The 23,132-nt window shown below is 40.6% G+C and overlaps 2 long non-coding RNA genes across 7 annotated transcripts in view; one reads left to right on the top strand and one right to left on the bottom strand.

The window, feature by feature from the left end:
* Positions 1 to 23,132, top strand: part of LOC148686849 (uncharacterized) — a 65,073-nt gene that overhangs the window by 30,600 nt on the left and 11,341 nt on the right. The window lies entirely within an intron of this gene.
* Positions 2,864 to 22,115, bottom strand: LOC148686850 (uncharacterized). The gene is made up of 3 exons (XR_015948121.1): positions 21,184 to 22,115; positions 14,709 to 14,950; positions 2,864 to 4,476 (listed from the first exon to the last, which is right to left on the bottom strand). It is a non-coding gene; the product is annotated as an uncharacterized LOC148686850 (long non-coding RNA).

The following is a 23,132-nucleotide window of genomic DNA, read 5'->3' as shown; positions in this document are numbered from 1 at the left end:
GGAGCCAGGTCTGATGCAAATATAGATTGTGGGTCAGCATGCCCTCACTCTGAAGCACTTTCAGCATTCTCACTGTGGGGTGGCGATTCACAAGCTCTCCTCGTGATGACATGGCCAGGCGAATGACTCATTGCTAATTCAACGCACACTGTGGGCACAGTACATTTTGTCATGTCAAAAAGGATTGTGTGAACAGAGCTCACCAGCATGGGTGTATCACATGGGCACATTGTGAAAAACCTGCATGTGAGGTCATGAGGTGTGACGGCCTACACAGCTTAAAAATGAATAGGTGAAGAAAGGAAATAAGGTAAAATACCCAAAGGCTTCAATTGAATTGACTTGGGTTCAGTGGAGCTGTCTCACTGCCACAACCCCCAAAATCAGGAAATACTTTGGTCTAATCAATTGATTCAGGACTGTGATGATTCATTTGTGGATGTGGCAGTATCTAATTCCTATTCCCCACCCCTATTTGAAAGTATTTGCCGGCCTCCTTGAATGAGGGACAATAAATTGAGATTGAATCCTGATTAATACCGTTGTGCCTTGTTTTTCGAACAGCTTAGTTCTTGAATGTTTTGGCTCCCGAACGCCACAGACCCAAAAGTGAGTGTTCCAGTTTGCAAACTATTTTTGGAAGCCGAACGTCCAATTGTGCTTCTGAACGTTTTGGAAGTCGAAAGGACTTCCAGAATGGATTCCGTTCAACTTCCAAGGTACAACTGTATGCTTGGTTTCTCCCAGTTTCTATTTTTTTCCTATATGAAGTTCAGTTCTTCAGATTTCCTCATCAGTTTGCATTTTTTAACGTCCTCGTGAAAATTCACCAGCATTTGTGTGAATTTTTCCTAAATGAGGCTGCCATTCCCTTTCCTTCCCAAACCCGGTTTTGATGCTATGTGATGACTTAGCGCAATGATGGGAAATCTGCGGTGCTCCAGTTATTGTTAAAATGCAGCTTCCAGCATTCCTGAATCCCAACCCTCTCTGAAAAAGTGACCCAAATATCCCCCCCTCCCATGTTGCCACCCTTCAAACAAATTAAAATAAGGATTGGAATCTATCCAGTGGGTTGAACCTCATGTCATGACGGCTGCATGAAACCCTCAGATTCAGAGGCAGCTTGTATGTGAATATGATTTGCTGGAGAGTGACCAGAACCAATGGCTGGAGACTTTGTGCCCTGCTTGTGGGCATCTCAGAGACATCTGCTTGGCCATTGTGGGAAACAGGACCCTCCTCAGATGAACCTTTGTTCTGATCTAGCACGGCTTTTCTTTTACTCATACATCGTGAATGTCATGGAAAATGTTGAATTGCAGCTTAGCTATAATTGATTGTTTGTCAAACATAAACATACAGTTAAGCAAGCAACTACTGCTAAGGCGCCTTCCTTGATATGAGCAATGTGGTGTGGGGAGATCTGCTCTGATGTGCTGCTCTTTCTGGGGGTGGGATGGGTGGCACAGATTTAGGGAACACCTGCCTATACTTCTTGCTCAGTGTCCTCAACTTTTACTATTATGATCAGCAGGAGAATATGGCCATAATCTGTTCATCACCTCTCAATTCACAACATCCATTTGGGCTACTTAAAGCCGGGGAGGGGGGGGGGTTCACATTAACTGCCAGGATGTTGTGAATGTGCTGAATCACAGGAGATTGCAAAAGCATTAGTCACTTCTTCTTTGCCTGAGAAGCAGGCAAGTTGAGGCTTCCAAGCCAACAGCACAGCCAGGTGGATTGCATCGCAATAAGATCGCTCAACATTGCAAGAAACAGCCAAGAATAAACTTCATTTGAATGTTTCTTACATAGAAAGGTTGCTGTTGTGATCAGGCTGCTCTTGGCTTTTTTCTACGTCTCCCTGCATCTCCAGTGCATGAAGCATGCCTTTATTTATTGTGTCATTTCTGGAAATTAGATCATTTGTGCCTCAAGGCAAAGACTGTGGCTGCAATCTAATGAAAGTTAGCCATGCTGAAATTCTGTTGAAATCAACGGCATGAAAACATTTTAACTATGCAGTTTAATTCCAGTTATTTCCATGAGACTTCAGCACACCTAATTTTCTCTGGATTAAACCCCACGGTTTATGTTATTATACGACACGTTATACTATAAATGCATAAATATAATGCCCAATAACCATATATTGCTAATGAGCAGTACTACATGTATTTTAATGGCCCTGAATAGCCAAAACACTGTGATTATGATTTTGGAATGATCTATGATATTATGTGTGCAACAGGCAAAACAGGCACATGCCCAGAAAGCAATCAACAACATATAAATTATATTAGTTGAACTTGATGTGCAACCATCAATGAGGCAAGGTAAACCATATCAGAACCTTACCTACATAAATATAAACATTAAACAATGTACACATCTAACAAAATATGGGAAATAAACGAGTGATACATAATGTAGAAGCCAAATCTACCAAAAAAAATAAAATATGTAATTAAGATGCACCAGGATTTTCAGTGCTTAGATTATCGTTACCGGTGGTTTGACAGTGATAAACAACTAGCTGGCCTTCATCAAGAGTGTGAAAATGTCTTCTGTAAAAAAGTCTTTTGTAGAACAACAACTTTATGGGGAGCACTATATCATAGTTAACATTCCACTGTATAATAGCAATTATAAATTATTAATTTCAAAGATGTTCTGGTTAATGGAACTGTTTGGTCTCTGTGTTAATATGCACAAATATTTATGAAATGTTGATATGTAAACTGTCATAAAAGCTAAGGGTATTACAAAAATTGGAGTACGGTTGCAAGAGCAGCAATTGTTTCATGTATTGCACTTTAACAACCCTCAGCTTCAGACCACTCATCCTTTGACAGTTTGGAAACAATTAATCCTAAATTTTGAATGCAATCATAGGGATATCGTGTGCAATGTATATGGCAAGTTAATCAATGTTTTGCGGGGGACACTGGATGTTTTTGAATGCAGAAGGGGATCGTTTTAGGTGAACATTAAGTGGGGTGAAATCTGGGATTCCATGCCACGGAAACCAACTTCAGCATACCTCTGGAAAAACTATACAGTAGCAGTTCAGAATCACAGTACAGTTGCCCCACATGATTGCAGGAGGATTCCAGAACTGCTGGCTAAATTGTGAGAGTAAGGGGACACAGGTCTGCAGTGACAAGGGAAATGTCAACAATCTTGACATGTTGGGTGGATTGTACTCCTCAACTGCTCTTTCTGAATATGTTTGAATGTAATAGTGTCAGCGTTAAATCTAAAGGCCTGCTGGTGTACTTGATCACTGCAGCACAGCTGGGCATTGTGCAAAAAAATAAGAAAACATCTCTTTTTTTAAAAAAAAAATTAGAAAAAGGAAAACAGACATTATTATCAAATTTATCTACCTATTTATCTACTTGCACTTTGACGTGCTTTCAAACGGCTAGGTCGGCAGGAGCAGGGACCGAACAACAGGAGCTCACCCCGTTGTGGGGATTCGAACCGCCAACCTTCTGATCAACAAGCTCTAGGTCTGTGGTTTAGACACAGCGCCACCCACACCTTAATTTATGTCATAGGATGCTGTTATTATTCTAGAGCAGGGCTCAGCCAACTTTTTCAGCAATGGGCCGATTCACTGTCCCTCAGACCTTGTGGGGGGGCCGGATTATATTTTGAATGGAAAAAAAGAATGAATTCCTATGCCCCACAAACAACCCAGAGATGCATTTTAAATAAATGCACACATTATATTCATGTAAAAACATGCTGATCCCTGAACTGTCTGTGGGCCGGATTTAGAAGGCAATTGGGCCAGATCTGGCCCCTGGGCTTTATTTTGCCTACCCATGTACTAGAGCAGGCACCCCCAAACTTCAGCCCTCCAGATGTTTTGAACTACAATTCCCATCATCCCTGACCACTGGTCCTGTTAGCTAGGGATCATGGGAGTTGTAGGCCAAAACACCTGGAGGGCCGCAGTTTGGGGATGCCTGTACTAGAGGTTCCTCCAAAGCAGAATGCTTGCTTAGATAACCGAAGGGCCTCTGAATGAGAGTTTTAAAGGCAAATTTCAGGAGCAGCCAACATGGTGTCCTCCATTTGCTGCTAGAAGTCTACAACTTCTATCAGGAATTATAGTCCAGCAACAAGTGGAAGATGCCCTGTTCTATTTAAACACAGTTTGCTATTCAGTTGTATGGAAGCAATAGTCACATAACTAAAAAGGGCTATGTTGCTTCTATAATGCACAGTCCACACAATATATAGGAGGGAGAGAGAGAGAGAGAGAGAGAGAGAGAGAGAGAGAGAGAGAGAGAGAGAGAGAGAGAGAGAGAGAGAGAGAGAGAGAGAGAGAGAGAGAGACTGTGGAAGTGACTTCACTTTAATAGTGCAATCCTATGTCTATCGAGAAATAAGTCCTACCCATTTCAATGGGTGTTATTCCAAGGTAAGTGGCTCAAAGATGAAATTTCATTCCAGCACCTAAAACACAAAGTAAACTTGCATTAGATTGTGCTCTAAGTTACCAGAGTTATCTGATTTCTTGCACAATCATCAGCCATCCTACATACATCGTAGCAAAGCATTGAACCCCAAACTGCTGCTGTATCCGAGGACTGGATCCTGCAGATTAATTATCCTCCCAAACATTGTTGAGGATTGAAAGGGAGCAGAAATCATGTATTGAACAGCTAGCTACTAATTACACTTTCATGTTAAGCCCCCAAATCAAATTGGTACTCTGAACTTGTCTTCTTTGTATAAACATCAGTAATTCCTGAGTTCAGTGCTAAATGCTCTAGGTAATAATTATCATCATATGTGGTTAAAATTAGTCAGACCTCATCACTGGCAAGTTCAAAGCAAGTTATTTTTCATAATTGTTTTCTGGCTGGACTACTTCTGCTTCTAAGGTTCAGAAGGAAGAATCAGGAAACAGAATGAAGCTCCAGGACAGCTTTAACATTTGATATGAGGCTGTAATGGATCAACATCAAAAGGGTTTTTTCCCCCATTTGAAATGCTTTACCAAACATTTATCAGGCTGAGAACAGACTCTTTTGTGGAATAGTCAACAATTTTCTTGTTCCATCTATGGTTGGAAACATCACAAGAAGATCTTGGCATTTAATAGGATGGCTTTTCTGCCTATGGTTTCAGCCAAAATCAAGATGGGAAGAATTAGGTGGATTTTTCCGAGCCTTAAAACGTTTCTTCATTCAGATGATACGGTGACATGATTCATACTTGTGTGCCAATAGCTCAGAATGAGATGCACAACTCATTCTAATATAATGTGTACAAGACCATAATGACAGTCTGTGGTGTTGCATCTGAGTAGCACAGGACAACCACTCTGGCCAACAGTATCCTACTTATAGTCTGGATTCCTCCGACAAAGAGAAGGGTTGAGGAGAAGCCATAACTCAGTGGTAGACCACATGCTCTGCATTGCAGAAGATGGCATGCTCAATCCCTTGCCTCTCCAGTTAAAGGATTAGGTAGCAGGTGATGTGAAAGACCACTGCAGGGGATCCCAGAGAGCCACTGTCATTAAAATTCATTGGAACATGCACAGCGCACACATTTTGCACAGTGTCAAAAGACTGTGCAGTGTAATAAGTTTTTGTGCACATGGGATATAAAAAGGAGTTAGGTAGTTCCTTAAAAAGAACAAGAAATACATGAGGAAAGATCAAAATAAATAGAAAATGAAGATGAATACTGGTTCCTTTCAAATACTCATAACACAGATTAATAGTATATTATTGGACTACTTGACTAGTCAAAGGCATTTATTGACTCATATTGAACTCCATTTAAATAGTTTGTGTAGGTATGCAGCCATTACACACCACTATAAAACAAATAAAATATTGCACAGATGTGCCATAGTCCTCTCACAGTATGCTGATCATGTTAAAATTTCCTTTGTTTTGAGGTTGGAGGGGATTTGTGGGGAAAGAGAGTCTCAGTACCCCACTATAGGTCAAGGAAGAAAGATAATTTAGTCCTCCAAATAATTGGGGGCACCCCCTAGTCCTCCTTTATTCCCCCAAGCCACCTCTTTCTTCTTGTTCTTTCATTTCTCCAAATGTCCTGGCTTCCCCCCTTTCTGTTGTCTCCCCCTTCCTTCCCTTTTCTTTTCCTGTTAAATCTTATTTTCTTTCCCCTCTTTTATCTGGCCATGCCACAGCTAGGAAATTGACACCAATAGCTATTCTACAGTTGTTCTCTTTCATGTTCTCTTTCCCCAGTAGGTGGATCAGGTGTTCTTGATTATCCAGTAAAGTTCTCCTTGAAGGACAACATAAGCTATATCTCAAACTGTATGCTCCTGTTCACTCTACTTGTTTCCATACGATATAGGGTTTTGATTGACCAACCAGTACTGCATCCAGGTCCAACCTAATGCCTGTCTATATGAACCTTGAGGATAGCTTCATTGATTCTGCAGAATGCCAAGTAGGTTGCAATCTATGGAGCATAATATTAAAAACAAGATAGGTAGCTGTGTTGTTCTGAGTCAAAGCAAAATAAAAAAATTCCTTCAGTAGCACCTTAAAGACCAACTAAGTTTTTATTTTGGTATGAGCTTTCGTGTGCATGCACATTTCTTCAGATACACTTGAAACAGAAGAGTCAGACCCGTATGTATATACAGAGGGTGGGTGGTGGGTGGGAATGGGTGATGGGCTGATGGGAGTGGTAAACCTGTAGGTGGCTGTTAATGACTGTTGATGACTGCAATTGGTCCTGCGGGGGAAAAGCAATGGCTGAGGCGAGGCGCTAAAGAAAGCTTGATCATGCATAATGAGATAAGAATCCAATGTCTCCATGGTTTTAAGCTCCATGGTTTTAAGCTTGGTAATGAGTTCCAATTCAGAAACTTCTCTTTCCAGTCTGTTCCTGAATTTTTTTCTGTAATAAAACAGCTGCTTTGAGATCTTGTATAGAATGTCCTGGGAGATTGAAGTGTTCTCCTACTGGTTTCTCTGTCTTGTGGTTCCTGATGTCAGATTTATGTCCATTTATCCTTTGGCGTAGGGTTTGGCCTGTTTGTCCAATATAGAGAGCTGAAGGGCACTGTTGGCATTTGATGGCATACACAATGTTAGAAGATGAGCAATTAAATAGTCCTGAGATGGTATGTTGGATGTTGTAGTCATCAATTGCAGTCACCAACAGTCGTTAACAGCCATCTACAGGTTTACCACTCCCATCAGCCCATCACCCATTCCCACCCCCACCCCCCACCCTCTGTATATACATAAGGGTCTGACTTCTGTTTCAAGTGTATCTGAAGAAGTGTGTATGCACACGAAAGCTCATACCAAAATAAAAACTTAGTTGGTCTTTAAGGTGCTACTGAAGGATTTTTTTAATTAAAAACAAGAGAACATAAGAAGGACCCTGCTGAAAGGCACCAAAGGTCTATCTGGGTCATCATTCTTCTTCCTACAGTGGTTAACCAGACACCTTCAGGAAACCCACAAATAGGACATGAGCGCAATAGCCCTGTTCTCCAGCAACTTGTGTTCAGAGGTAGGATGCCTCTGATCCTGGCAGTGCTTCTGATCCTATAGCCATCCTCACTAGCAGCCAATGATAGCTGTATCCTCCATAAAGCAAAGGTGTTGTTGTTGTTGTTGTTGTTATTATTCCAAAATGTATGTTCCATCCACGACCACTACAACTGCTGAAATAAAAAAGAGTTGGTGCTAAAGTTATTGACGTGAGGCATAATTTCAGAGCAGTTATGGGGCTACTGGTCTTGAAACTAGCAATTTGAAGTTGTACATTGTAATTATATAAGTGAGAAAAGTGTTAACCTTGAATGCCAAAAGTAATAATTTGATATTCAGGGCTGCACTGATTGCTACAGACTGTATCCCAAGGAATATAGTAGCAATTCATGTTTAATCAAATTCAGAAGGGATTTTTATATATATATAACATATAAAAATCAACCAATCATCTGTAATTAAAGTTTTTAATATGCAAGTCCTTTGATGTTGTGTCATCTTGGAAACATAAAACAAGCATTTGTCTCCTTTTTATAGAATCTGATGAATGAATCTGAAGGGAGGGTAGATCTCCAGAGAGATACGTTTAAAAGCATCTGGTGTTTTGACTTTTTAAAAAAGCAACAGTACTGGCAAGAAATCTTAAAACGGGTGCTTGTAGAAGTGAATTAATATGTCAGCAGCTCACATGTTGATGGGAAAGCTTTGACACATTTGGAAGATCCCTTTCTCCCCCCCAGTTCTAGCTTTCATGCTGGTAAGAATTTCCCCAGGACATTTTAATTAATTCTGATTAGCAACACCCCCTTGGGAGCTAGTATGTGTCATTAAATCAGTCTCACAAGGACATAGAACAACAACTATTGTTCTTCTGCTGAGAAGCCTCTCCCAGTAGGGGTTCGGTATATAGGGTTCTCCAACTCCATGTAGGAAGTCTCAAAAGTTTTTTTTCCCCGTCTTGTTCTCCCCCACCCCCTAAAAAAATATTTTTATCGTTTCAGACCCTTTGTGATTCAACAGTGCAAGGGGAGTCTTGTCATTGGGGCCCTTTCTGAGGTTGGGGCCCTCAACAGATGCCCCATCCTGCTGACTCTTGATGATAGCCCTGCATGTGTTGTCTCCCTTGTCTTGGCATAAGATTCTGTCTCATTCTCTCTTTGTTCCCCTACGTTCCACCAGCATCTTTGTTTTCTGTTCCACTACATACAGTGTTTTCTGTTCTACATGTTCAGCAAAATCATGTCAAAGGCTTCTTTTGGGATTTGACCGTTTCAACCTGAAGTTGAGAAAGGTAATTTTTTAAATGTTTCCCCACATTACAAAATACTGTACTTTCTCAACATAGAAAACTTAGGGGGGGGGGGAGAGAAAACACATCACCAATGTCTGTCTGTCTATCTATAGATCGATCGATCGATCGATTGATCTATCATCTATCAAAAATAAGGAGCTGTGGCTCGGGAGAAGGAAAAGATTAAAAGGAAGAAGAAATCCCCAACAGTGATTGATCGAAACAATTAAGATTTGTTAAAAAGATATCAGTACAAAAAAGTAAGAAGATTGACTACACAGCACTGAAAAAAAATTAATACATTTGCAAGGAAACAATATCTCAGAAGGTAATCAAAGGTGTCCAGTATCTTCAAAACATATTCTATTTTTTCTCTTCCTCCCATCTTTGCATATATGTTTTACCCATTTTGCTATGAGTGTGCCATGATTCCACATTTTTTCCTAGTCATTCCCTTCCAGGTGGTATTATGGAAGCCTCCAGCATTTTACATGAAGAACCCTAGCATCTGTGACCATATAGGATGTTAATTCTCTGTTATTTCTTAAAAGGAATTATTTGTAAATATAACTAAAAAGAAAAGAAAAAAACTATTGCCAGCAGGCATTGGAAATAAAAATATTTCATCAGTCCTAATTTGAATATATATAGATTAATAGAGGCAGACCATAAATTCAAATAGGTATCTATTTGAGATTGACAACTATAAACAGAAATGACAATGAGATCTTCAAACCAGAGTAGTGGTTGGTGGGTGGGTATCCTTCCAACCTTGTAATAGGAGTCTGTTACCCATCACAAGAGCTTGCAAAGACCACGTTTGCCTTCCATCCATTAGTCATCACACCACAGGAATATAATTTATGAGTGCATGGACATCAGCACATATCAAGGATTTGTCTAAACAAAGTTTAATATGAACAATAATTTATTGCCTGAAAGATGACACCACAGGACATGCCAGCATCATGTGCCTCAAAAAGGTGCTTTTACGACACCAGTATTGATCTAAACCAGTCAATTGCTTCCTATAGAGACATTCTGTCGTTTTGTTGGCTTTTTCCATTTATGTGTCAGAAAGAAGAATAGTAGCTGTAGTGGAATGAATATAAGACCTCAAGATCTTCACCAATACTCTTCTAATTTCTCCCCCAAAACGTTTTAGACAGTGGGCAATCCCACAATATATGAGAAGGGGTAAAAATGTAGTATAACAATCATATTCAAAGAAAAGTTGTGTACATTGGGTTGTAGCCAATGGTAGTCCTACCCAGATCAGACTTATTGACCTTAATAAACATTATTAACTTAGGTTTATTCATTTCAGTGGGTCTACTTTGAGTAAAACGAAGTTAGACGCAATCCATTGTCGCACAAACTCTCCCAGCTGGCATGGGAATGTTATCTACTATGCCTTGAGCCCATCAAACCCTTTTATAGTTTACTTGCTCCATTTTGGAGCCATATTCTAAAAGCAATGTATAGGTTTTGGAAAGAATATGTTTATTATTATTTAACAATATTTCCCCAACTGAACACTAAATTTTACCCAAGGCAGTCAGGTGTGTCAAGTGCATTCTAATTTGAAAATATTTGGGTTAAACCCAACCCAAAGTTGGTTGGGTTTAACTCATTTCATTTATTTTTCAGTACTATTGTATCATGCATCCTTTTTCCCTTGTATCAGCTGTGATTATTTCAATGTACTAATTTTATATATCAAGGGAACGGTTGCTGTTTTTGTTTGTTTGTTTAATAACTCCCTTTATTGTTTGAAGTAACCGGTGACCTCTACTGCCTTTGCATGTCTACTCGAAGTTAATTCCCATTAAGTTCAATATGACTTATTCTTATCATGTAAGTGTGCGCAGGGTTGGTGTGCTAATGATCTTTATCAGTAGCTGCATTTTTCAAAATGTGTCTGTTGACAACACAACTTTTCTTGACATCAGCCCAGATCTACTTATCTACCATTTCCTCGTAGAAATCCCCCGCTTGCAATATTTATGAAATCATGCTGGCACTCAAAGATGTGGGGTGGGGGTGGAAATGACTGTACAATAAGGGACTTTTTAATCGTTTGAAAAATACAGCTCTATTCCCTGGAAGCAAGCCAGGCTTAATGTGCAATGTTCTTCTGTCATGTTATAATTAGAACTTACACATACACTGAAGTTTAATTTCCAGAGTTTTATTGGAGTGGTGGAAGGAACAGTGGGTGGGTGGGAATCAAACAAATTCTGTAGTTTTAAATGTTCAAAGCGTTTCATGGGAGGTGGTTGTAGAAGAGACAGAAAACCCATTAGTCGTTAATAAGACTCGAGAGCAGATTTATTAGGTATTACTTATGCATTTCCCCCTTGCTCATGACTCAAATGCACAGACATCCTGAGCGCTTCTTCTCTTCTCTTCTTTCTCTTCTCTTCTCTTCTCTTCTCTTCCACATTCACTATTACATTGTTTGGGGTAAACTTGGTCTGAGGACATATGACATGATGCCGACACCCTGCAGAAGCTAAGCAGGTCTGGGCCTAGTTGGTGCTAGATGGAAGACAGCCTCAGAAACCTCATGGATGTTGCCCTGGGCTCCATGATGGAAGAACAACAGGGTATAATAAATGGACTAAATAGGTGCATATCTTGGTGTACACAAGCAGGGGTGGACCTGCTTCCTTTTTTGCTATAGTAACAGAGGTCCCATTTTAATAAAAAATGATCATGATCGAGACCCTTCTTTCTGTCTCACTATCACATTTAGTAAGTACTTAGGTCCTGCTCAGTGACTGACCTAGGTCTCGGGAACTCTTCTCTGAGAGAGGTCTGGCTTTCCGTATTTCCAATGATCTTCTGCCAGAAAGCAAATTTATTTTTTATTCAGACAGACCTTTTGTCTTTTTATAGCTATTGTAGCTATGTTGCTGTCGGTTAAATGGTTGTTGGTTTTATTTGTTTGTTTTGCCTGTCTTGTTCTTAAGCTTTGGTTATTTTGCATTTTACTGCTGGTAGCAGTGGACCTTGGACCTTAACACATACTGTACACATAAATTTTACGAAATTGTTCAAAGTTTGGATTCTAATTCAGCCTCTTTAAGAATACCTATCCTTCTCTTCCTCTTTTTCTTCCTTGTTTATTGGTAATAGGACATTTGATTCATTTGACTGATATGCAATGCAACCCTGTGCTAGTTTACTCAAAAGGAAATCGCACTGAATTCAATGGAGCTTATTCTCAACAAAGTGTGCACAAAACTTCAACTGGCTATTCAGCTCAGCTGTCTGACCTAATGCTTCCTACCATTTCAGAATGAAACATTTGTAACCACACTGCTAGTGCAGTATCTATATCTATATCTATATCTATATCTATATCTATATCTATATCTATATCTATATCTACACTTATATTTTGCTTTCAAGGAAGCCAAGGCAATGTACGTGTAGTTCTTTCATTGCATTGCACCAGAATGTCTGCTCAGCAAACAAGGAAATATGGCTGATGCAAAATTAACTGTTAAAATTAACTGTTAAAATTACTGCCTCTTCTATTTAGAGATGATGTTGAAGCCAAAAAGGCTGTTAAAGTGTGATACTTCATTATAAAAGAAAAAATGCATAATTATCTGATTTTTCTCTGATTTTGTCTTGATAACTTATTCTTTCTGGATATAAATATAATTAGAGACATAAATTGCCTGTGGTTTTCTTCCTTCTTTCCTCCCTCCTCAACAACTCAGGACTCCAAAAGCATTTTCAAAGTTTAAATGTGCTCTGTTTTGCTTGCCGTATCCTTTCTGCTGTAGCTTAAAAGCTCTAAACAGCTAATGTTCAAAAACTTCTTTCTGCACGAGTGACAACTAGTTGGGAGAGATCCATGTGATGGGCCTCATTCACAGCATTTCTGTGTTCAGATGATATGTTGTCAAGTGCAGGGCTGGATTTAGGTTTGATGAGGCCCTAAGCTACTGAAGGTAATGATGCCCTTTATATGTCCAGCTATCCTTTGCCAACAACAAATTGTTGCTGTTTTTCATGCTGCATATATGCTATATGGTAATTTATGGACCTAATAGGTATCTAAAGCCATTTGAACATAACAAAATATGTATTTTATCAAAGTAATTTGTTTTTTATCTTATATTTTGGAAATGTACATCCTATTTTTTTCCTTTAAGTTTTTTTGGGGCCGCCAAGAGAGTGGGGCCCTAAGCTATAGCTTGTTTAGCTTATACGTAAATTTAGCACTGGTCAAGTGTAAATGGGCAAGGTCTGTAATAAACTGGGGTAGCAATATTGGCAATGTATACCCTCCTGTTCAGATTCAGCAAGTGGATGTGTTGGGCTACAAAGTCAACTCCAAAACTAGTATGAAGAGTTTCTCACAATCGCTTTCAACTTCCAGTGGAGTTGCCATCACTTTCGATTTCACCAAGAAAGAAGCCAGACCTGAAATAAACCGCACCTGGATGGTGTACATGAAAACTTGGAGATGTGGGGCAAACTAACATCCATTTAAAGAACACTCTTCTGGCAAGCAGTATTTCAGAGAAAAAATAATTTTTGAAATCCACACACATATTTACATGGCATTTCAGAATGGAGAACAACTAAAAATGTGCAGATCAATTCATTATTTCAACAGTTATCTGTTAGCAAAAGTTATGTGTAGCTTCAAGATTCACACCAAAAATCATCTCTGACCTGTGAATCCCAAGTCAACATCTTGAAACCAAATGTCTGCCTCAGCAAAGACAGCCAAAAGACATGAACTTCCTCCTCCAAGCTTCATTTGGCTATTCCTCACCATAGAGCTTGGGAATGGTAGATGACCTAAAAATGTTTGCCTTCATGTGCCAATTCTGACCCCATTTCAATGGCTAGGTGTGAAATAAAATAAAATTTCTCAGGAGCTAAAATGCAGTTAACAATGTAGGTGTCAAAACCCATTTCCTATATAAGACAAATTCCAACAGGATCTCTTGGATATTACTTCAAAGCACTGAATCAACCACCATAGATAAGTGGAGGGTGATTGCGCCCCACAAGAAGTTCATTAAACATTTGACAAACACACCTCAAAGTCATCAAACAAGTGAGATCCCAGACAAAAGGAAGGTTAGTAATTAAAGTAAACCCATGCCTCTCAAGGATCTGTCACTGAACAGAGAACTCTCTTTTTTTAAGGGCTGTTGTTCAAAGCAAATAAGAATAGGGTTATGTCCCCCCCCCCCAAAAAAAAGAATAGTGCTCCCTTTGGTGGGGGAAGTCCAACACTTTTCACAGTGAGATTTCAATCTGTTCCCCCTGCCGCCTTCGGCTGCCAGCACATATTGGCAAAGTGCTTGTTAAGGGAGGGGTCATGTTGTGCATCAAATTGTGAATGCCCCCTTCAAAGCGGCTTGCTGCAGTGCAATACACCCCTTCTCTTGAAAACTTTCAAAAGATGGTGAGCTTTCCAATCTGCATGCTGCTGCAGAGTGCCTCCTCAAACTGGCTGCTGGCAAAAGAAGCGGTGGGAGAAATGTGCCATACATATTGGGGCTGACTGTCTCCTCCCAAGCGGCGCCAACCGTTGCCATTGAAAGGAGGTGAACATTATTAATTTTTTGCCCTTCTTCACATGCAGCTCAAATAGGGATTGAAACAAAGTCCTCCCAAAGAAGACTAACCATGTGTTCTTCTAGCTAAGTGTTCTCATGTAGAGAACAATCACTCGTCTTAAGTTAAACGCAGCCAAAGAGTGAGATAGGAGGGGTCTTAATTGTGCAGCGCAAGGCTATTCTCTATTTATTTCTTTGATGTCAGTTTTCACATCCCACACACGTGTAATTCTTAAGTATAGAAAAGCAAAGATTTACAATTAATTATATCATGCTTAAAATATAGACAATTAATCATACCAGGACCAGTAGTTACAGCTTCATTTATGTTTATATTGATTCCATTGCAAAAGGAATGGCCTTCGTCTCGCCTCATCGAAAAATCTCTTGTTGGTTGTATCCTTGTCTCACCAAACTGTTTGTATCTTGTGGTTTCATTTGCTCTCAATATGTCCCATCTTATTTTCTCCCAGATGTCTGTTGTTGGCATGCTCTGCCACTGAGCTATGGTCCCTCCTGGTACAGAACAGAATATGTGGCACCTGCAACAAAACGTTGCAGCTTCAAGTGTTGTTCAGGATTCCAATCACTCTCATCCCTGCTTAAGGTTGCCAGGTGTCCACTATTTGAGCAGACAGTCCACGTTTTTCACATTACGTTCACTATTTTTCCCCACAAAATAGTGGGCATTTTTCTTATTCAAAAGCTTTATGATGAAATGGTACGTAATCTAAAGCTGTACAGTCTAAGAGAATAAGGATAGGAGAATCACATTTTGTCTTTTTTTCATAAGTAAGAATGAGACAAAGATCGAATATCCATTGAACTCGATTTTCTGAAAAAATAATTAATCATACTCAATTGTTTCACAAGACATTTAAAAAATGGAGTGGGGGGGGAGGCGCCTCTTGCTGGAGTTCTGCCCCGCCTGTTCCTGACTCGTGGGGAGAACAAAAGGGAGAGGTGCGAAAGAAAAAGACGCCTCTTCCTGTTCCTGACGCGCAGGAGCAGCAGCAAATAAGAAAATATATAATATAATATAATTTAACCCCCCAGGCTTGTCCGCTATTTTTTGGAAGCAGACCTGGCAACCCTACCTACAGTCAGTATTCCATGGGCACCGAGCATGGTTAGAACCCTTTGGGAAGTTTTTGAGGTTCCCACTGCCTTTAGGGTTGTTTTTTTAAAAAAAAAAATCTGCAGCAAATCCAGAGCAGTCAGCTGCCTTCCTTCGCCCTACCCCATCCTGGTCTGAGCAAGCAGCAGCACCACCACATCTGGAGGAGTGGTGCTTCAGCAGTACCCCACCTCATGTGTCATGTCTGGGCAAAAATTAGGGTTTTCCCCCAAGCCTGCTGATATTTCTTAAGGTGCCATTTTGACTACATTATCGTGCCACTATGGCTACATTATGGCACCATTTTGATTACATTAGCACTAACAGGCTGAGCAATAAGAATAGAGCAAATGATGACAGATAGGATAGGATACCTTTGAGAACTATTTCACACATGCATGTACACCCTTGATTCTTCTATACTTTACTCCTGGTGGTACCGGTAGCAGAACGTGTGATTTGGCTCCGCTGAAAATCTTTGCACCTGCCATGGCATGAATGTTCTGCCTGCTGTGTTAAATCTCTGATGGACCCTTCATATATATATATATATATATATAGCTTATATACATGCATTGATGCTGCCATTATGCATGAAGATCTATTTTTACCACCAACTTCCTTTCGCCACCTACAACCCATTCGTGTGCAAATAGCTACAATCACAAGAGTGGCATATGCAGGGGAGGGACTGGACCGGGCACACAATGTTCTTCTATATACAATCACATTGTTCCATAGAGTAAAAAAACAAAACCCACAACAGTGCAAGTTTTGAGTCTTGCAGATTGCATTCTTCATGCTTCAGCCGTTGCTTCCTAGCTTGGGGTGGGGGTGGGGAGAGAAACAGATGTGTCTCACTAAAAAGAAAGGGGTGGGGTGGAAAACCTTCCCAACGTTCTGTGCACATGGACCTTTCATTTTATGAAAACAGTCAAGCTGCAACCACAAGATTTCACAGATAAGAGAAAAAATGTGGATTGTACTTAATTCAATATTATAAAGAAATACTCTTATGGGGAGACGGCAAGCTGAGCCAAAGCCAGACCAAGACTGCTGACTGATCTGAAAAATGTGAATATTTTTCACACTGGGACACCACATCTCATAATGCTCCATGTGTGCTATAGTATATAATTATGAAATGTTTGCATTAAGTAACTTGGGTGCCTAAATACAGATGTTCCTTATTGACATTAATTGGACATGACATATCTTTGGCCTGCTTTATAGCAGTCATCAAAGCATGCATTTCCATTTTGCCATATATATTCTAAAGGAGCTCTGTTCCATATCGACCTTATTAACAGTGAAAAACATTAGTGCCGCAGCTATCTGTCATATATTTCAGTTAAAAATGCAATTGGTTCACTTTGAAGAGGGCATTTGTTGGGAATTGACCGCAAACATTAATATTTGTTTCTTTCCCCCCAGAAACTTTTCTTCTCTCTCTCTCTCTCTCTCTCTCTCTCTCTCTCTCTCTCTCTTTTACTGGGTATCTTGATGCTTATTATTGCTTAATTATTTTTACTGTTCACAATAAAAGAAACATGAAAGCATCATGTCTCCCTAACTGCAGAGACTTCAATGGCATTTTGTTAAACATTTCAGTAGTAATAACTACCTTTAGGGTGATCCAGGCCTGGTTCATAAGTTGATCCTCTGGTCAAAAAAGGAGGGGGCATAATTTTTCCCAACTCCCCACACCATTCTCAAGGATCGCCCAACCCCCAGGACTAGGCTTTTGATGGTTAAAAGGGGCTGCTAGGGGAAAGGGGAGGGAGAAACACCCCTGCTATATCCTTGAATTTGATTTGATTCCATTTGCAGAAGGAAAGTTAGGACCTAAGGCCTAGGAGTTGGATCTAGTTGCATCTAGTTCCCATTGAACTCCATGGGGGCTTAAGTGATGACTGACTTTTCAATGGGATTCATGAGCAACTGACTTAGAGCACAGAATAAGTTGTATTGACTCCAGTGAGGTCTTTTCTAGGTCTATTTCCCCAGGTATACGATTGCAGTCTTAGGGCAGGAGTCTCTCTGGTGGACTTCTGTGCATGGACTTCTGCTAGTGCAAAAGGGTTTTCCTCGCCTCCTCTGCTTGTGGGATCTGAAATTGCCTTGGGGAGGGGGGGCATGAGAGAACCCCCAGAACAGTGTGCTGGGGGGGAGGAGCTCCATCTGGCAAGTGGAAAAAACTTGCCATAGTGCTATCCTGAATTCCGCCCAGTCTGTATCCAATCCAATCCAATCCAACTCTAAATTTTCATTTTAGAATTACACTGGCATAATGCAAAATGCAATTTTTGGCAAAGTCACTCAGAGCTGTTTTGATACATTAGCTTCTATGGCAATCTAGTCAGCCCAGCTCCAAACCTCGTCAATCAGTTCCTTTAACATTAAAGTGAGGCAGCGGCTTTGGGTGTATCCAATTCACAAGCATGAGTAGTGGTGAAACTGAGATCTGGAAATAAAGTGCAGTGGCTAAGAGGGCAGGGATTTCTCAGTGGTGGCACCATGTTTATGCAACTCCCAATGCAGATCTCGATGTACTCCATTTTATATTTCTTCAGGCATCAGCTTAATACTAATTTGTTTTCACAGGCCTCCAGAGTCTAACAGGAGTGACCCTATTTATCTAAGTGCATCATTGATTGTCATATGCTACTGCTATTTTATTGCAAAAAATGGCTTTAATTTCACTTTGCTATGCTGGGTTTTCTTATGTCTGGGCTTTGTATAGGGAGGGGTGGGGTGTAAAATCATCATCATCATCACCATCATCACCATCTATGAATCAGGAAGCCCCTAGGGTAAATCTTGCCTCTGCCATGCACTCTCAAGGAGGCCATCAGAAAGCCATTCTCTCTCAGCCCGTCTCCCCATCTGCAATATGGGGAACAGCAATACTAACTTACTTCATAGCATTGCTCCAACATGTTGAGTCCTAAAACTGGGATGTGCGTCTTCCTGTCTGTGCTCTTGTGTGAGTCATGTGACCTGCGTGAGATCACAGACCCTAAAAGAGATATTTTTTTCTGGGCCATGCTCTCATAGTGCCCCCAAATGCACAATTTGGGGATCCATGTGAGATCGCAGCTCCAGAAAAAGTGCTTTTCGGGGTGAGATCTCAGTGCAGAATTACACAATATCAGACTCTCCAAGTCTCCCTGTTTTCCAGGGACGTCCCTGCTTTAGAGAAGCCATCCCGGTTTCTTATTTGATCCTGGAATGTCCCGCTTTTCCTTAGGACATCCCTATTTTCATTAGAGAAATGTTGCGGGGTATGGTAGGATGTCCCTCATTTTCACTGGCGGTTATGGAGTTATCCAACTCCTGAGCCATCTGAAAACAATCCTGCATAAGGAAGTTATTAAAAATTGTTTAATGTTTTATTATGTTTTTATATACCGTGTTTCTCCGAAAATAAGACACCGTCTTATATTTATTTTTCCTCCAAAAACACACTATGGCTTATTTTCAGGGGATGTCTTATTTTTTCCGCCTCCTCCTGCCGTGGCTGGCATTTCTGCTGCGCCTATCACCATGTCTTATTTTGGGGGTATGGCTTATATTCCTTGAATGCTTAAAAATCCTGCTATGGCTTATTTTATGACTACATCTTATTTTCGGAGAAACAGGGTATGTTGAAAGCTGCCCAGAAACGCTGGGACAACCCAGTAAGATGTGTGGGGTATAAACAGTAAAATAATCATCATGGAATGTGACATCCGTATTTTCATTTGAGAAATGTTGGAGGGTATGCGATACCACAGCACCCAAATGGCTTCCATGCTCGCATAGGAAAAAATGGGATGCCTCGGTTTTTCTGGGACATCCCAGGGTATGTTATTGTAAGGATTACAGGTAAATAATGCAGGGGAAGCCCTTTGGACACTTGAAAGCACTATACCAGGCATCCCCAAACTGCGGCCCTCCAGATGTTTTGGCCTACAACTCCCATGATCCCTAGCTAACAGGACCAGTGGTCAGGGATGATGGGAATTGTAGTCCAAAACATCTGGAGGGCCGAAGTTTGGGGATGCCTGCACTATACACATGTTAAGTATTATTATAACTTTACAAGTCACAGAGCTGCTTCGTAGATGGTGCCTACGTTGATGTGCTTTTTTTTATTAAACCAAATAACATATTTCATATACTTTTATAGCGCATGCTGCAAAGCAAGGAAGCACCTATTCAATCAGCAAGGTAGGTGTTTAATACATGCATTCCTTGCCTTCTGCCTAACTAAGCTGGTCAAAGCGACTTCACAAAGTGTGCCTGTTGCTCTTCCATTAATTAACCTGGTCTGCTTTGCTGCTCTTCAGCAGCCTCAGGGGGGCTGGTTCTTCATCAAGCAGTCAGCGATCACTCTGCCCTCCTGACGCCCCTAGAAAACGGCAAAAGCCAGGCAGCTACCTGCTGTCCCTTCATCAGCAGCTTTGAAACGGCAAGCCCTGGGGATCAATGAGCAGCTTTCTAGCGCCTGCTGTGAACGAGGCAAACTTGAAGTAATTGAGAAGGGTTGCAATCCAGACACATTCTTTGAGCAGATCCAAAGGGCTGCACATACCAAATACGACGTCTGCTCTTTTCTATGTTATTTTATTCAGATAAATGTAACCCTCTTTACAGTACAGAGGGCTCCAAGTGTCTAATAAAAAATAACCCTTAAGTTGCATTTGACCTCCGCTATTCCATATTTCATACCGGGTTTTTTGTTTTTTGTTTGAACACTCCTAATATTTTTCAAAGGGCTTTGCTATCCGCGGGGTGGTGGTGGTGGGGCTTGGGGGGGGAGCAAGCTGCTGCTGCTGTTCAAATGAAAAAAGGTCAAAACACCCGGCTGGGTGTGTGTGTGTGAAACAGAGTCACCCGCTTCCCTGAAATGTGGCAACAATTTATATATCTAAAAAGTTTATTTTTACAACGTTCTTGGTGGAGGAGAATCATCTGGAGGACGTTTTTAAAACAAATCCTAATTTTGAAAGCGTAAGAATCTTTGGGGATGAAATATGGATGTACTCATTTGTTCCAAAACTGCTTCTCCCTCCCGCATGTTTAATAAATGGCAAGATATTGTGCCTCGGTGTTTTCAGAGTCATGCTTGCGTGATGTGCCCTCGAGGGCATCGGTTCAAATCCTTCTGCTGTGATAAGGGGGAGCTGATGGTTGGGAGTAAGGGGAGGGGCTATAGCTCAGTGGGGGAACAAACGTGTTGCATGCAGAAGGTCCTGGGTTTAATTTTTATTTTCAGTTTAAAAGAGTCTCGGGTAGTAAGACTAGCAGCTATGACTTCCTGATGCCTTGTCAGCCGGAGCACCTACATACTGAGACCAACAGACCCATGGACTGACTCAACGTAGGCCAATTTCTGCTGGATGTAGAATAAGAGCCTGTTCAGTGTAGTGGTTAGAGTGTTGGACTAGGACCTGGGAGACCAGGGTTCTAATCTCCACTCAGCTATGACACTCAATGGGTGACCTTGAGCCAGAACTTTCCCCTCAGCCTAGCAAACCTCACAGAATTATTGTGAGGATAAAATGAGGAGGCAGAAAACCATGTATGGTACGTTGAGCTCCTTGGAGGAAAGGTAGGATAGAGTTGTAATAATAATAATAACATTTGGCATTAAGGTGGAAATGAACAAGTTACCTGCAAAGGAGGAAGAAAAATCTCCACACACTTCCTTATTTTCTCCTCAGAAAGATATCCAGGAATTGCTTGCAGCTCCTTCTTCCTAAACTTGCCTGGTTGGAAAACTGGCCCCAAGTACTCAGTCTCAGTCTTTGTAGATGTTTCTTTGTCAATTCATCTTCACAGTGAACATTTCCACAGCCGCCTCCAATGCTCTGAGGTACCAAAGGAAGGTTATTCAGCAAGGTTATTTGATAATCTCCCAGGCGATATTTGCAACAATTCCCCTGGATGCATTCCTTCGCCTCCTCAATAGATCTCCTGGGAGAAAAGAGTGTCTCCAGATAAGCTTGATGGTAATGGAGTCAAACAATGTCCCTGAGGTCATAATAATAATAATAATAATAATAATAATAATAATAATAATAAAGCTGTGGCTTTGGAGTCCAAAATCGGCTTCCTTGAATAAATAAGCTGCCTTTGCCCATCTGAGAATGAATTTTCCCAGGGAAATTTCTACAGTTTCGGCATATCTACCTTTTCTTCTGAACACAGTATTAGGCTTAGCTCTGCTTTAACATCCTGTTTCTCCTCGAATCAAACACTACTGTGTTGGCTCAGGCCTTCTCTCCCCGTCCAACAGTGAAGGCGGCAGGATGGGAACAGCTTTTGTTTTGGAAAGTCATGCTTTCACAGTACGTTGAGAAAGCAGCCCGAGAGCAAGCGATCCATTGGATCCTACAAAAACAACGGCCGTGTAATTCAATTCCATAATGCCGCAAGTTGTCTCTGTATCCCCTTAACAGACTTGGCAGAATGAGGACAATACCACAAGGGCCTCCAGGTCACTATCTGTGTGAATCATAAAGGATTATGCCAAAACCTTGTCTAAAGAATAAGTCTTGGAAAAAATTACTCAAGAGTTCCAGATGTTAAAATATCTGGGTGTGTTTGCTTTGTGTGTCAGTTCTCTGAGGTTTTTTAAGGTGAAATGCATTTAAATAATGGGAAGATAGGAAGCTGGCCTCATTTAACGAATTCTCCTGTTTGTTGATACTTTATTTGAGTGAATGCAGCCTTAGCATATTTCCGGAGTATGATGTTGTAACTTGTAACTAAGAGCAGCAGTGTCTTCAAATGTTACTTGTTGGCTTTCAGAGAAAGTGAGAAGTGCAGTGACATAATACCACAGACTGAAATACAAACTAAGCCCACATGTACAAATGTACAGTGGCTGCGAATACATCTCCCAAGTGTGAAGCAGGACTTTTCCTCCTGGCACTTGTAAGAAGCACATCCGAGAGGTAAGGGAAGGGGAAGAAAGAGAGAGGAGATTGTCCTTGTTCCTGCTTGCTTGGAGATGGGTGATTCTGTAAGTTTCAGTTTCTCATTGTTTCTACAGTGGTGCCTCACTTAACGAATGCCCTGCTTAACGAAATTTCCGCTTAACGAAAGGATTTTTCGAGCGGAGGTTGCCTCGCTAGACGAATTCGTTTTATGAAAAATTCATCTAGCGAATCGCGGTTTCCCATAGGAATGCATTGAAATTCAATGAATGTGTTCCTATGGGCAAAAAAAAATTCAAAAAAAATTCAATGCATTCCTATGGGATTCGCTAGACGAATTTTTCATTATAAGAAAAGACCCGTGGATCGAATTAAATTCGTCTAGCGAGGCACCACTGTACCTTTATTTTAGTTGTCCATGTTTCCACAAAAGTTTGATGATTCTTAAAGAAGTCCTTGTGAAAACTCACCAGCATTTTAGGTGTGAATTTGTTCTAATATGTATGCATTTTCACTAATATATGCGTTTGTTTGTTTGTTTGTTTGTTTTGCACACATTGCGTGGCTAGAGAACTACAAAATTCAGATAAGTGTGGATTTTGAAAGATAGCTTTGCTTTGGTTCTTGTGATGTTTTGGAAAGTGCAAAATACGAAAATTTGCCTTTACATGGGAAATAAAT

The sequence above is a fragment of the Zootoca vivipara genome, chromosome 2, assembly GCF_965207765.1.
Source record: "Zootoca vivipara chromosome 2, rZooViv2.hap1.1, whole genome shotgun sequence".
Classification (NCBI taxonomy): Eukaryota; Metazoa; Chordata; class Lepidosauria; order Squamata; family Lacertidae; genus Zootoca; species Zootoca vivipara.
The sequence above is the reverse complement of the archived record's forward strand: the minus strand, read 5'-3'. Positions and strand labels throughout refer to the sequence as shown.